This window comes from Sciurus carolinensis, chromosome 12 (genome assembly GCF_902686445.1).
Source record: "Sciurus carolinensis chromosome 12, mSciCar1.2, whole genome shotgun sequence".
NCBI lineage: Eukaryota > Metazoa > Chordata > Mammalia > Rodentia > Sciuridae > Sciurus > Sciurus carolinensis.
In genome coordinates this window covers 37,375,763-37,390,972 of record NC_062224.1, presented here as the reverse complement: position 1 = coordinate 37,390,972, position 15,210 = coordinate 37,375,763, and the positions used below count along the sequence as shown (strand labels likewise).

At 42.3% G+C, this 15,210-nt stretch overlaps 1 pseudogene; it reads right to left on the bottom strand.

Moving 5' to 3' along the window:
* The window catches only part of LOC124961241 (pyroglutamylated RF-amide peptide receptor-like), a 44,821-nt pseudogene extending 35,624 nt beyond the window's left edge, over nucleotides 1-9,197 (bottom strand).
* Between the last annotated feature and the right edge of the window lie 6,013 nt (nucleotides 9,198-15,210).

The following is a 15,210-nucleotide window of genomic DNA, read 5'->3' as shown; positions in this document are numbered from 1 at the left end:
CAGAACATAATGAGAAGCTACTTTGAAAATCTGTATTACAAAAAAACAGAAACTACTGAAGACATTTACAAGTTTCTAGAGACATATGATCCTCCCAAACTGAACCAGGAGGACATACACAATTTAAACAGATCAATATCTAGCAATGAAATAGAAGAAGCCATTAGAAACCTACCATCCAAGAAAAGCCCAGGACCAGACGGATTCTCAGCCGAGTTCTACAAGACCTTCAAAGAACTCATTCCAATACTTCTCAAAGTATTCCAGGAAATAGAAAAGGAGGGTACCCTACCGAACTCATTCTATGAAGCTAATATCACCCTCATACACAAACCAGGAAAAGACACATCAAGGAAAGAAAATTTTAGACCAATATCCTTGGTGAATATTGAAGCAAAGATCCTTACCAAAATATTGGCAAACCGTATCCAAAAGCATATTAAGAAAATTGTGCACAATGATCAAGTGGGGTTCATCCCTAGAATGCAAGGATGGTTCAACATTCGTAAATCAATAAACGTAATCCATCATGTGAATAGACTTAAGCATAAGAATCATATGGTTATTTCAATTGACAGAGAAAAAGCGTTTGACAAAATACAACACCCTTCATGCTCAAAACACTAGAAAAAATAGGGACAGTAGGAACATACCTGAACATTGTAAAGGCTATTTATGCTAAGCCCATGACCAACATCATTCTTAATGGAGAAAAACTGAAATCATTCCCTTTAAAAATGGGAACAAGACAGGGATGTCCTCTTTCACCACTTCTATTCAACATTGTCCTCGAAACTCTAGCCAGAGCAATTAGGCAGATCAAAGAAATTAAAGGGATATGAATAGGAAAAGAGGAACTTAAGACGTCACTATTTGTGGATGACATGATTCTATATTTAGAGGATCCAAAAACCTCCTCCAGAAAACTTCTAGACCTCATCAATGAATTCAGCAAAATAGCAGGCTATAAAATCAACACACATAAATCTAAAGCATTTTTGTATGCAAGTGACGAAACAGCTGAAAGGGAAATGACGAAAACAAGCACATTTGCGATAGCCTCAAAAAAAAAAAAAAATACTTGGGAATCAATCTAACCAAAGAGGTAAAAGATCTCTACAATGAAAACTACAAAACATTGAAGAAAGAAATTGAGGAAGACCTTAGAAGATGAAAAGATCTCCCATGTTCTTGGATAGGCAGAATTAATTTTGTCAAAATGGCCATACTACCAAAAGTGCTATACAGATTCAATGAAATTCCAATAAAAATTCCAATGATGTACCTTATAGAAATTGAGCAAGCAATCATGAAATTCATCTGGAAGAATAAGAAACCCAGAATAGCTAAAGCAATTCTTAGCAGGAAGAATGAAAGAGAGGGTATCGCAATACCAGAACTTCAACTATACTACAAAGCAATAGTAACAAAAACAGTATGGTATTGGCACCAAAAGAGACAGGTAGATCAATGGTACAGAATAGAGGACATGGACACAAACCCAAATAAATACAATTTTCTCATACTAGACAAAGGTGCCAAAAATATGCAATGGAGAAAAGATAGCCTCTTCAACAAATGGTGCTGGGAAAACTGGAAATCCAAATACAACAGAATGAAACTAAACCCCTATCTCTCACCCTGCACAAAAATCAATTCAAAATGGATCGAGGACCTTGAAATCAGACCAGAGACCCAGCGTCTTATAGAAGAAAAAGTAGGTCCAAATCTTCACCTTGATGGCTTAGGATCAGACTTCCTTAACAGGACTCCCATAGCAGAAGAAATAAAAGCAAGTATCAACAACTGGGATAGATTCAAACTAAAAAGCTTTCTGTCAGCAAAGGAAACTATCAGCAATGCAAAGAGAGAGCCTACAGAGTGGGAGGATAGCTTTGCCACTCATACTTCAGATAGAGCACTAATTTCCAGAATATATAAAGAACTCAAAAAACTCTACACGAAGAGTACAAATAACCCAATCAACAAATGGGCTAAGGATATGAACAGACACTTCACAAAAGAAGATCTACAAGCAATCAACAAACATATGAAAAAATGTTCACCATCTTTAGTAATAAGAGAAATGCAAATCAAAACTACCCTAAGATTCCATCTCACCCCAATTAGAATGGCGATTATCAAGAACACAAGCAACAATAGGTGTTGGCGAGGATGTGGAGAAAAAGGTACACTCATACATTGCTGGTGGGGCTGCAAATTAGTGCATCCACTCTGGAAATTAGTGTGGAGATTCCTTAGAAAACTTGGAATGGACCTACCATTTGACCCAGCTATCCCACTCCTTGGTCTATACCCAAAGGACTTAAAATCAGCATAGTACAGAGATACAGCCACATCAATGTTCATAGCTGCTCAATTCACAATAGCCAGATTGTGAAACCAACCTAGATGCCCTTCAATTGATGAATGGATAAAGAAACTGTGATATATAAATATATATATATATATATATATATATATATACACACACACACACACACACACACACACACAATGGAATATTACTCAGTTATAAAGAATAATAAAATTATTGCATTTGCAGGCAAATGGATGAAATTGGAGAATATCATGTTAAGTGAGATAAGCCAATCTCAAAAATCCAAAAGGCAAATGATCTCACTGATAAACGAATGATGACACAGAATGGGGGGGGTGTGGGAGGAGGGCAAGAATGGAGGAAGGAGGGACTGTATAGAGGGAAAAGAGAGGTGGGAGGGGTGGGGGAGAAGGAAAAAAATAACGGAATGAATCAAACATCATTACTCTATGTAAATGTATGAATATGCAAATGGTATGCTGTTACTCCATGTACAAACAGAAACATGTATCCCTATTTTTTACAAAAAAATAAATTAAAAAAAAAGAAGAAGAAGACCACAAAACTATGACTGTGAGCCTGGAGTAGAGATAGGATGAGCCCTGCTGGGGGATCTAAATGGTGCTGTGACTGAACTGCCCTAACTGAGCATTTTCTCCCGTGCGCATAGCCTCCCCCTTTCATTAAAGGGAGTTTTTTCTGGGCTTCTCTACCTGCAAACAAGAACCCTAATAAACAAGTCTAGGGACAAAGAACACGCTGGCCTACATTGTAAAGAAGCAAATTCAAAAGAGGACACTGTGTGTGCCTCCTATGTGTGCAATGAGCGTTTTCAGACTTTCCCGGTAATAGATCCACTTCTGTCATCTTGGTAATGGCAAACTGCTATCGTCCTCAGCAGGAAAGACCTTCCATGTGGGTCCTGCCGCTGTTAGAACCCCTTCCACTTCCCCAGTGATGCTTTCCTTGGCTCAGGGGCTTTCCCTCTCAGGTGCGAGCAGGCTGACTCCAGGGACTGGCCCAGAGGCAACCCAGGGCACCTCCCAACTTCACTTACAAACTGAGTGCTGCTGTGGGCCTCTCCTTCCTCTCCTCTTGTCATTCTTCTCTGCTTTAAAGAGATTACTCTTCATCAGCAGCTGTCACTGTTCCTGCCAGGAGACTTTCTAAACCCCACACAGCTCCTGATTCTATATCAGTTTCACAGATGTACGTTTCCGAAGTGTCATAGAAAAGGATGATATTATGAAAAAGGGTTGTATTCTAATTGCTAACTGCATTTTAAACCTAAACTGGAGAAGCTTCAGGGTCAGGCCTCTGCTCTGAACTGGTCCCACAATTAAAGCCTGCAGCCTTCCTTTAGCGCATGTCACCAAGGATCACTATGGCTCTCTAAAAATGCACCTGAATGTTTTATGCCTTGCTTGGAGCATGTTACTCCCTTCCTTTCCTTCCAGTAAAATCCTTTTCTTTCTCATCTAAAGTCAGATGCAAAGATCTATTTATTAAAAACAGAGACAGGTGCTGTTCTGGTGAAGCCTGGGATTTGCCCACTCCAGCATCCACCCACACCAGTCCCCAGGGCTCTGGAACAAAGCACTGAAAGTCTTTGCTCAGAGGTATGCTAATTTATAGCAGGCATCCTATTCTCCAAATGAGATAAAAAGGTTTCTAGTCTTAGTATATCTTATATTCCAACCTCTGTACCATTTTTTACTCCTTTCCAAATTCTTTTTTTTTCTTCCCTTCGTGCTGGGAATTAAACCAGAACCTCTAGCCAAGTGTGGTGGAGCACCTGCAATCCCAGTGAATCCAAGGCTGAGGCACAGGTTCAAACAATTAAGGCTAGTCTCAGCATCTTAGCAAGATCCTCAGCAATTTATCAAGATCTTATCTCAAAATAAAAAATAACATAAGGGCTGTGGATATAGCTCAGCAGTAAAGTACCTCTGGGTTAAATTCTGTGTCAAAGAGAAAGAAAAGGAAGGAAGGAAGGGAGAAAGGAAGGAGGGAAGGAAGGAATAAAGGAAGGGAGGGAGGGAGAAAGGAAGAAGGAAAGGAAGGAATAAAGGAAGGGAGGGAAGGAAGAAAGGAAGGAAGGGATGGCGGGAGAGAGGGAGGGAGGAAAAAGCAAAGAACAGAGAAGGATCTCATGCATGCAAATCAAGCACTTTATCCATGAGCTGCATCCCAGTTCTCCACATTCATCTGGAAAGACTGCATGAAGGTCAGGGTTTCCATGAAAACATACGGACTGCCTACAATGCAGCAATTGCCTCAGAGGTCCTGTGGGACTCCATCTTATACAACCCACTTCTCCATTTCTCAGGCATGTGTCACTCCTGGTCCTATTTTGAGAACATGCCACCTGTGGTGTGAAGGCTCCATGCTCTCTGGAAACCTTGCTTCTGTTACTCTGTTAGCCCCATCCTCAGTCCCCACCATGGTCCTGGTCCTGGTAGCATTTATACTATGTCAGTGGTGTTGGCCTTGGTTGAAAATAAAGATCCTCTCTAGCTTAGGGAACTTTGAAAACTTGACACCAGTTATCACACTCAGGTCAATTAAAGTCCGAATCCCCAGGGCAGGTGGTGGGCAGATACACGTCTTTAAAAACTCCCCAGTCAGATCCAGGTGAGGCCAAGACTGAGAGTCACTGTTGAGGGGAGCTCTCAGGAATTCTCATAGCAGCTGCACATTGCGGGTAAGAGGACACACACGTCTGCCCTCGGTGCCCCACCACTCAGGGAGCTTCTGGAACTCTTTCCTTGGAACTGCATTTAGTCAGCTTGCCAGTCACTATCAGGAAGCTCCCTGGCTGCCACAGCAGGGGTGCAGGGAGTACCAGAGAGCTCAACGTGCACCTGGGGAGACCCTTCCTCCCCAGGTGCCTACAAAGCCCTGCTCCACGCCCTCCCCAAGCACACCCTGTCACCCTACTTAAGCTGACTTCTACTCAATGCTGGGAGATCTTCAGAACTGATCCCAGCACTGGTGCTGTGCACCCTGGAACCCTGATGAAGTTCCCTGTCCTCCCCCTCTCTTCCAGTGCTTCCTTCTCCTGATCTGACTGAACCCTGGCTTCCCCACAAGGACACAGCTCTGTCAACACCTTTGGCATGCCATGCACATAGCAGATACCCAGGAATGCCAGATGCCGGATCAGCTCATACACCATAAATTACAGTTTGCAATGCAGGCAGAAGGACGAGATGCACAAGAGTCCTAGATGCTGATCAGATACCCACACATGCATTCCTAGTCTTCAGATCAGCTGAAAGACATGGCTCAAGATAAAGATCAGATGCTAAGCTCAGAATCATCAGCGGAGAAGTGAGACCTGGCAATGGCCTCCATGCAGGGATGACTAACAAAGAAAAGAGACTGACACTAAGCTTCAGTGGACACTGGCACAAAAGAAGAATTGGGAGAACCATTTAAGAGAAAACATAAGACATGGAAACATAAAGAAAAGGAAGAAAGAGGAAAAGAGGAGTTTTGGGGACCTGGAGAAGACAGCTTTGTTCCTGAGCCTCAGTCACAGCAAAATCAATTGTTCTGATTTTAGTTAGAAGCAAAACGTGCTCAGTCAGTGCATTCAGAGGAGACTTTGCAGTTGCGAAGAAATAAAGAGAAGGAGGAGGCAAATGAGAAAGTTCCAGAAAAAGATTGTAAATGTCATTCTCGGAGGGCAATGGGGAAATTCACTGGTGGCATCTGACAAAATAGATCAGAGGAGAAAGAGAGAGGACTCTCTGGATGAACTTCTACGTGCCAGAGCAACACCATCTCATCCTCACAACAGCCACTGGGGGATCATGAGCATAGGCTGCTGACCATGCCTGGGGTGAGAACCCACTCCAGTCACTGATCCAGAGACTGGTGGGTAAAAGGCCCTGCACACTGCCCCATCCTGCTGGCGCACTTGGATGGTGCACATCAGAGGTTCCTTCCTGATGTCATTGTGATTCACCTAAATAAACTGGGTGTTTATGGGTGACTTTGCCAGTGTGCTTACAGGGTACCAGAAAACAGCCATTTGACTTTTGTTTGTTTGTTTTGCAGCCTAATTTGTAGCTGCTGGTTTCTATGCTGTAAATACTCCCACTCTGACTGACTGTAGGACAACAACATGGCCTGCCAAAGGAGGAGCTGGGCAGAGCCCTACGCGAGGCTTAGTCAGCATGAGAGGGCTCCATGGAGCCAAGCATAGCTGACGAGACTGGAGGGCAGCAGGGATGATGTCCAGCCCTTCAGCAGATGCCCATGCAGGCAGGTCCAAGAGTGTCACCCAGCAGCACTTTCACAATGCAACCTGCACATGATCACCAGGAGCTTATCAAGATGCATGAGCTTACACTGTGGGTGCTGCTGCTCCTAGCGAGGAGGTGAGTGGAGTAAAGGAAGATCAGCAGCGGTTCCCAGCCCACCACCGTCAGAAATGCTTGAACTGCAGAAATCCCAACCAGGAGGTGGGGAGTGGTGTCTGGCTGGGCCACAGAGGTGCTTTCTGTGACTCAGTGGCACTATGCTCTTTCATTTCAGTTTGATGCCAACATCATAAACACAGACATCCCCTCCTCTGCAGAGGGAGAATTGCCACCTCAGCAAGGGAGATATGTGAAACCAGCCCCATCTGGGCAGCCCCGCCCTTCCCCCAGGGGTCTGCCCTTGGCCATTGCCACCACCTGCTGATCTTGGAGGCCCTGTCTGTCCTGCCTCACCTGTGAAGTAGTCCTGTGGTGGGTTGTTACACAACGTGTGCATTTTCCTCCCCGGTGGTATTAATCTGTCTCACCTCTCACCATTCCCCACCTGAAAGCTGTGTACTCTGGAAAGGTACTACATAGAGTTCTTAAAGGGCACCATCTTCTTCCTCTCTCCACATTGTGGAGGGAGCCCAGCCCCTATGAAATGCCATTCTTGTCTACTGACAAAAGCCTAAATTATCCAAGCCCCTGCCACAATGCCCCCTCCTCTGGGAGGCCTTCCTGACCTACCCCCATCTCGACCAGAGTGGCCCTCCTCTCCTCAAACCTTGACTTTGCTCATGCTGGGACAGTGTCTCTGAGGCCCACAGGGACATAGATGAGCTTCATTGGTGTCTGTACCCCCAAGGTAGAATACTTTGCCACCTAGGAGTCCTCAATGGCTCTGGAAAATAATAAACTAAGAATTAATTTTCAGCTCTTGAACCCTTTTTTTTTTGCAATTTTATTTTGCTACCTTAAAAACATACAAGTTGATTCTTGTTCAGCTGTTTCCAAGGCACTGTCCTGTTTCCTGGACTTCAACTTAGGTGTCCTCTACTTGATTACAGCACATCGCTTATTCTACAAATCTCATCCCAGATAAACACAGGCTGCCTCCAGCTGAATACCCACTTTTTGAAAAGGGCCCACCTTTTCAAAGCACATTTTCTAACACTCATATCTCTCTCATCCTACAAAATACTTCAGCCAAATATCACCCCTTTTTCAGTATTTAGAAGCTAACGTGAAATGCCCCCATGAAATAGGAAGCAAAGGAAGCAGGGTGTGAGGAAAGTCTTGGCAGTGCCCCTCTGCCATCAGCAGGGGACATCCTCATTAGAGTCTCCCTGGATATCCGTCTCAGAATGGCTGTGGGCCTCATTTCACTAGCAAATGATGCTGATTCCTAATATATTGCAACACTGAGGCCCAGACATGTTGAAGTCATGTGCATTAGAGCCAAGGTGGTAACCAGGGTCTCCTGATTCCCAGAAAGAGATCCATGTTCCTTGTTGTACAAACTGAGCTGTAATCACACAGCAGCAAGGCAGGCTTCACAAATCAAATCTGCTTCTTCATCACTGGCTGTCTCATTTCCCACCATTACACCTGTAAACTGCACATTCCTGAAATGGCTTCAAGTACCCTCTTCTGTCTCTCTTCCCAATTTTGGAGTGAGCCCTGCTCCTAAGAACACCCCATCTTTCTCTGCTTGACAAGTCTATATTATTGTTCAAAACACAGCTCCAACATCGTCTCCTCAATAATTTTGTGCAGAAATGGTAAGCCTTCATCTTTTGCTCAAAAACCAAGTTCTATGAGATGATCCAAAATTGTCCCCTTAATTTGCACCAGGCAACTTTTAAATGCCCAAATATAATAGCTGCATTTGAGAGCATGAGAAAGTTTCTGATCTATAAATCATTTAAAAATTTTTTGCACTGTGTGTCACTTTCAAGTCAATGCTATGTAAATCTATGTTTAAGGCTGCTTCAGATATCCATTACAGATGAGAGGGGAGTTAAGACTTAGCCTCCTGACCTGCTGACAGTAAACTCCATGCAAGGTAATAGAAAACAATGTCTATGAAAGAAACCACGGATTGCCAATTGAGTTTCTTTGACAATTGACAAAAGAGTTACTTTGATAGAGTAAATAATAGAGATTTAAATCCTCTTTTTTCTGGAATAATAGGACTTGAACCTAGGTAAAAGTGGGAAGGAAAAAACACCCTCAGCAAGGGTGCGGGGCACTGGGTGAGGCACGCACTCACCCCCTAGCCAGTTGTCCGAGATGTTCTGGAGCATGGTGACCGGGATGCAGAAGGCGATGAGCAAGTCGCTGAGAGCCCGGGAGCAGATGAAGATGTTGGTGACAGTGCGCATGGCCTTGCTGCAGATCACCTAGTAAACCACCAGCGCGTTGCCGAAGAGCGCCAGGGCGAAAATGAGCACCCCAGTGAGCACCAAGGCCACCTTGGCGCTTGCGGGCATCTCCGGGGTGTACACTAGCGGCTGCAACCCATAGAGCGCGATGAACTGCTGGCGTGTCAGGTTGTGGTCGCGCAGCAGCTGGAAGAAGCGCTCCGGGGTGATGTTGAGCGCCTTGAGCGCCTGCATGCCGTGCCCGCCTGCCCTACCAGGGCCGCAGCCTCTACTGCCTCAGCGGCGTCTGAAGAGCACAACAGGCAGGCGATGCGGGACCCACAACAGTCGGGAGGCGGGGTCCAAGGCAGAGCGACTGCATCCAGGGACCCACAGGCGCACTCCAAAATGTTCTTCCCTAGCAGTCCCAAGGCAGGGCGCTGCGACTGCCCCACTCAGCCCGCCCGCGCGACTCCTGAGGCACAGTGCCCACCGCGCCCATGCAGCCTGTGAACAGCCAGCGTGTGTCCGCAGTGCTGGGTCAGGCCTGCATGTGAAAGTGGGAATCGAGGTTTCCCTGGAGAAGTAACGCGGGCCACAGCTGGCTCACAGCCTTTGCTCAATTGACTCCATTGTTTGTGGCTTGCTGAGTTATCATTAAACACCAAGCCAGAAATTGGACAGAGCTAGGGTGTCTTTTGTCATTTTATCATAGGAGCAGATCCTGTAGCCCCTACCAAGTCAAGATGCTGAATTTGGCCACACCCTAACATTTCTAACCTCTGGCCATCATTAATCTGTTCTCTGCCTCTGAACTTTTGTCAAAAAGTCATATAAATAGAATCATACCAAAGTTAAGATGTTCAATTTGTCTGTAACTCTTAAAGGATGACCAGAGTGCCTTCTGGGCAGCCGCTCCACTGACCTCTCTGCTAGACATGCCAAGGCAATCTTTGGCATTGCCACTGTTAATCTGCTGTTCTGGGAAATGTGAGATCTCTCCTGGGATCTTATTTGGGTGTTTCCCTAATAGCTAGTGGTGCTGAATGTCTAGGTGGCCTTTGCCACCCCACTCCAGTGAAGTGGCTGTCCTTAATTTTGGGCCATTCTACAATTGAGTTGTTTGGATCTTTTCCTGTTAACTCAGGGTCCTTTTTAAGTTACACATACAACCCTTGGCCAAGCAAATCCTTTGCGAGTATTTTCTCCTAGTCTGTAACTGGCTGCTTCTCTGGTTAACAGGACTGTGGAGAGCGGTGAGAGAGAATGGGGGAGCAGTGACTGATTAGGGTCTCTAATGCCCTCGTGCTGTGGCATGCCTGGTGCCTGGGAATGTTCCTGTGCAAGGGTACAGGATGCTCAGCTGCTGTGGCAGTGCCCTGCATGAGGCGGCTCTGTGCAAGAGTCCTATCAGCTCTGACCTTGATCTCAGGCACACAGCTCCCAGGAAGGAAGGAACTCTTATGCTAGACAACCACAGTGTTTCACCAGCTCCACTTCTCCAGTTCCTGCCTGCCTTACAGTAACTTTAAACAATGAACTTTCTTGAGAGCTACACAAAGCTCCTAGCATTGCACTTTGCAACTGTGGATTGAAACTGTGGAAAAGCTACATAGAAGTCCTAGTTTCTGTAATGTTCCTGAATATAAAGAATAATGTTTGCATAGTCTATAACCTGATAATGAGACCTACACATATAAAGATTGCTGGCCTAACTCTTGAGACCTGCATCTCCATCAGAGAGCAGGCTCCACCTGATCCCAACTTAATATTCAAAATCTGTGTCTGTGAATCTTTATTTTCCAATCCCCTTCACCCCTCGTCGGACACAAGAGTTTGGGTGCGTGGGTCACGGCACAGTACCTTCCACAGAACAGGGCTTGCTATTTTGATTGTCAGGCTGGTGTTCATTCCTGCAACTCCTCACCATATCCTGGGTCTTGAACACTTTTTCTCATGTCTAAGTGTTTTGGTTTCACAATTTATATTCCCAGGTTCTGTTCTGTTCCACACATCTTGTCTCTGCACTCCACAGTCACTTGCAGGAATAAATACTGAAATGACTGAGTGATTTCTCCTACTTTACTCTTAATTTTTGGAATTACTGTATCTTCTAGGGTCTGTGCCCATGCATATAAATTTTACAATAAGCTCACCTATGTCTGCAGGAAACCTTGCATAGTAGTCTTCTGATCCACAAGCAGAGTGAATCTCCCCATGTATTCAGACCTTGGTTTTCTTTCAATGGCATTTTGTAGTTTTCAGCATAAACTCTTGTGCATATTTTGTTAGAATCTCTCCCAAGTATTTCTTTTTTGAAGCATTCATTCAGGTATACATCTAACTTTTGCTCATTACTAATATTTAGAAATGTGATTTATCTTGTATGTTTGTCTTGAGTCCTGCAATGTTAATAAACTCACTTAATTTTTGGAGTTTTTCTTCTCTTTTTGTAAATTTCTTGGGATTTTCATTTTTTTTTTTAAACAAATGGAATACATGTTGTTTCTCTGTTTGTACATGGAGTAAAGGCGAACCATTTGTGTAATCATAAATTTACCTAGGGTAATGTTGTTTGATTCATTCTGTTATTATTTACCTTCCCCCCACCCCTCCCACCTCTCTTTTCCCTCTATACAGTCCTTCTTTCCTCCATTCTTGCCCCCCTCCCTAACCCTAACTCTAACCCTAACACTAATCCATCCGACCCCCCATTATGTGTCATCATCCACTTATCAGTGAGATCATTTGTCTTTTGGTTTTTTGAGACTCGCTTTTCTCACTTAGCATGATATTCTCCAATTTCATTCATTTGCCTGCAAATACCATAATTTTATCATTCTTTATGACTGACTAATATTCCATTGCATATATATATACCACTGTTTCCTTATCCATTCATCAATTGAAGGGCATCTAGGTTGGTTCCACAATCTGGCTATAGTGAAGTGAGCAACTATGAACATTGATGTGGCTGTATCTCTGTAGTATGCTGATTTTAAATATTTTGGGTATAGGCCGAGGAGTGGGATAGCTGGGTCAAATGGTGGTTCAATTCCAACTTTTCTAAGGAATCTCCACACTGCTTTTCAGAGTGGCTGTACTAATCTGCAGCCCCACCAGCAATGTATGAGTGTACCTTTTTCCCCACATCCTCGCCAACACCTGTTGTTGCTTGTATTCTTGATGATCGCCATTCTAATTGGGGTGAGATGGAATCTTAGGGTGGTTTTGATTTGCATTTCTTTTATTACTAGAGATGTTGAACATTTTTCCATATGATTGTTGATTGCTTGTAGATATTCTTCTGTGAAGTGTCTGTTCATTTCCTTAGCCCATTTGTCAATTGGGTTATTTGCATTCTTGATGTAGAGATTTTTGAGTCCTTTATAGATTCTGGAGATTAGTGCTCTATCTGAAGTATGATGGGCAAAGATTTTCTCCCACTCTGTAGGCTCTTTCTTTGCATTGCTGATAGATTCCTTCGCTGAGAGAAAGCTTTTTAGTTTGAATCTATCCCGGTTATTGATTCTTGCTTTTATTTCTTTTGCTATGGGAGTCCTGTTGAGGAAGTCTGGTCCTAAGCAGACATGTTGAAGATCTGGATCTACATTTTCTTCTATATGATGCAGGGTCTCTGGTCTGATTTCAAAGTCCTTGGCCCATTGTGAGTTGATTTTTGTGCAGGGTGAGAGATAGGGGTTTAGTTTCATTCTGTTGCATATGGATTTCCAATTCACTCAGCTCCATTTGTTGAAGAGGCTATCTTTTCTCCATTGCATATTTTTGGCCCCTTTGTCTAGTATTAAAAAATTGTATTTATTTGGGTTTGTGTCCATGTCCAATATTCTGTACCATTGATGTACCTGTCTATTTTGGTGCCAATACCATGCCATTTTTGTTACTAATGCTTTGTAGTATAGTTGAAGTTCTGGTATTGCGATACCCTCTCTTTCATTCTTCCTGCTAAGGATTGCTTTAGCTATTCTGGGTTTCTTATTCTTCCAGAAGAATTTCATTATTGCTTACTCTATTTCTGTAAGGTATGTCATTGGGATTTTAATTGGAATTTCATTGAATCTGTATAGCACTTTTGGCAGTATGGTCATTTTGAAAATATTAATTCTTCCTATCCAAGAACATGGGAGATCTTTCCAGCTTCTAAGGTTTTCTTTAATTTCTTTCTTTAGTGTTCTGTAGTTATCATTGTAGAGGTCTTTCACCTCTTCTGTGAGATTGATTCCCAAGTATATTATTTTTTTTTTTGAGACCATTGTGAATGGGGTCATTTTCCTACTTATTCTTTCCAAAGATTCATCACTTATGTATAAAAATGCATTAGATTTATGTGCATTGATCTTATATCCCGCTACTTTACTGAATTCACTTATGATTTCTAAAAGTTTTCTGGTGGAATTTCCTGGTTCCTCTAAGTATATAATCATATCATCAGCAAATAGTGATAGTTTGTTCTTCATTTCCTATTCGTATCCCTTTAATTTCTTTGGTCTAATTGTTCTCGCTAGAGTTTCAAGAACGATATTGAATAGAAGTGGTGAAAGAGGGCATCCCTGACTTGTTCCAGTTTTTAGGGGGAATGCTTTCAGTTTTTCACCATTTAGAATGATTTTAGCCATGGGTTTAGAATAGATGGCCTTTACAATGTTAAGGAATGTTCCCACTATCCCTATTTTTTCTAGTGTTTTGAGCATGAAGGGGTGCTGTATTTTATCAAATGCTTTTTCTGCATCTATTGAAATAATCATGTGATTCTTGACTTTAAGTTTATTGATATGGTGAATTACATTTATTGATTTCCTGATGTTGAACCAACCTTGCATCCCTGGGATGAAACCCACTTGATCATGGTGCACTATCTTTTTAATATGTTTTTGTATACGATTTGCTAAAATTTTGTTGAGAATTTTTGCATCGATGTTCATTAAGGATATTGGTCTGAAATTTTCTTTCCTCGATGTGTCTCTGTCTGGTTTAGTTTTCAGGGTAATATTGGCTTCATAGAATGAGTTTGGGAGGGTTCCCTCCTCTTCTATTTCATGGAATACTTTGAGAAGTATTGGAATGAGCTCTTCTTTAAAGGTTTTGTCTACAAAACCCATCTGGTCCCAGACTTTTCTTTGTTGGTAGGCTTTTGATGACTTCTTCTATTTCATTACTTGAAATAGGTCTATTTAAATTGTGTATGTCCTCCTCATTCAGTTTAGGCAATTCATATGCCTCTAGAAACCTGTTGATGTCTTTGAAATTTTCTATTTTGTTGGAGTATAGATCTTCAAAATAGCTTCTAACTATGTTTTGTTTTTCAGTCATGTCTGTTGTGATATTTCCTTGTTCATTCTGAATTTTAGTGATTTGGGTTTTCTCTCGTCTTCTCTTTGTTAGTGTGGCTAAAGTTTTATCAATTTTGTTTGCTTTTTCAAAGAACCAACTATTTACTTTGTCAATTTTTTGTATTGTTTCTTTTGTTTCAATTTCATTGATTTCTGCTCTGAGTTTAACTATTTCCTGTCTTCTACTACTTTTGGTGTTGGTCTGTTCCTCTCTTTCTAGGGCTTTGAGCTGTAGTATTAGGTTGTTTATTTGTTGAGTTTTACTTCTTTTATTGAATGTGCTCCATGAAATAAATTTTCCTTTAAGTACTGCTTTCATAGTGTCTCAGAGATTTTGATATGATGTTTCTTTGTTCTCATTTACCTCTAAGAATTTTTTGATTTCCTTCCTAATATCTTTTGTAATCCATTCATCATATAATAGCATATTGTTTAATCTCCAGGTGTTGGAGTAATTTCTGTTTTTTACTCTTTCATTTAATTCTAATTTCAATCCATTATGATCTGATAGAACACAACATAGTGTCTCTATCTTCTTGTATTTGCTAACATTAGCTTTGTGGCATACTATGTGGTCTATTTTAGAGAAGGATCCATGTGCTGCTGAAAAGAAAGTGTATTTGCTCTTGGTTGGATGGTATATTCCATAAATGTCTGTTAAGTCTAAATTATTGATTGTGTTATTGAGATCCATGGTTTCTTCTTTCAATTTTTGTTTGGAAGATCTAGCCAGTGGTGAGAGAGGTGTGTTAAAATCACCTAGTATTATTGTGTTATGGTCTATTTGGTTTCAAAAATTGAGATGGATTTGTTTGACATACATGGATGAGCCACTGGGGCATAGATGTTTATGATTGTTATATCTTGCTGATTTATGCTTCCCTTAAGCAGTATGAAATGTC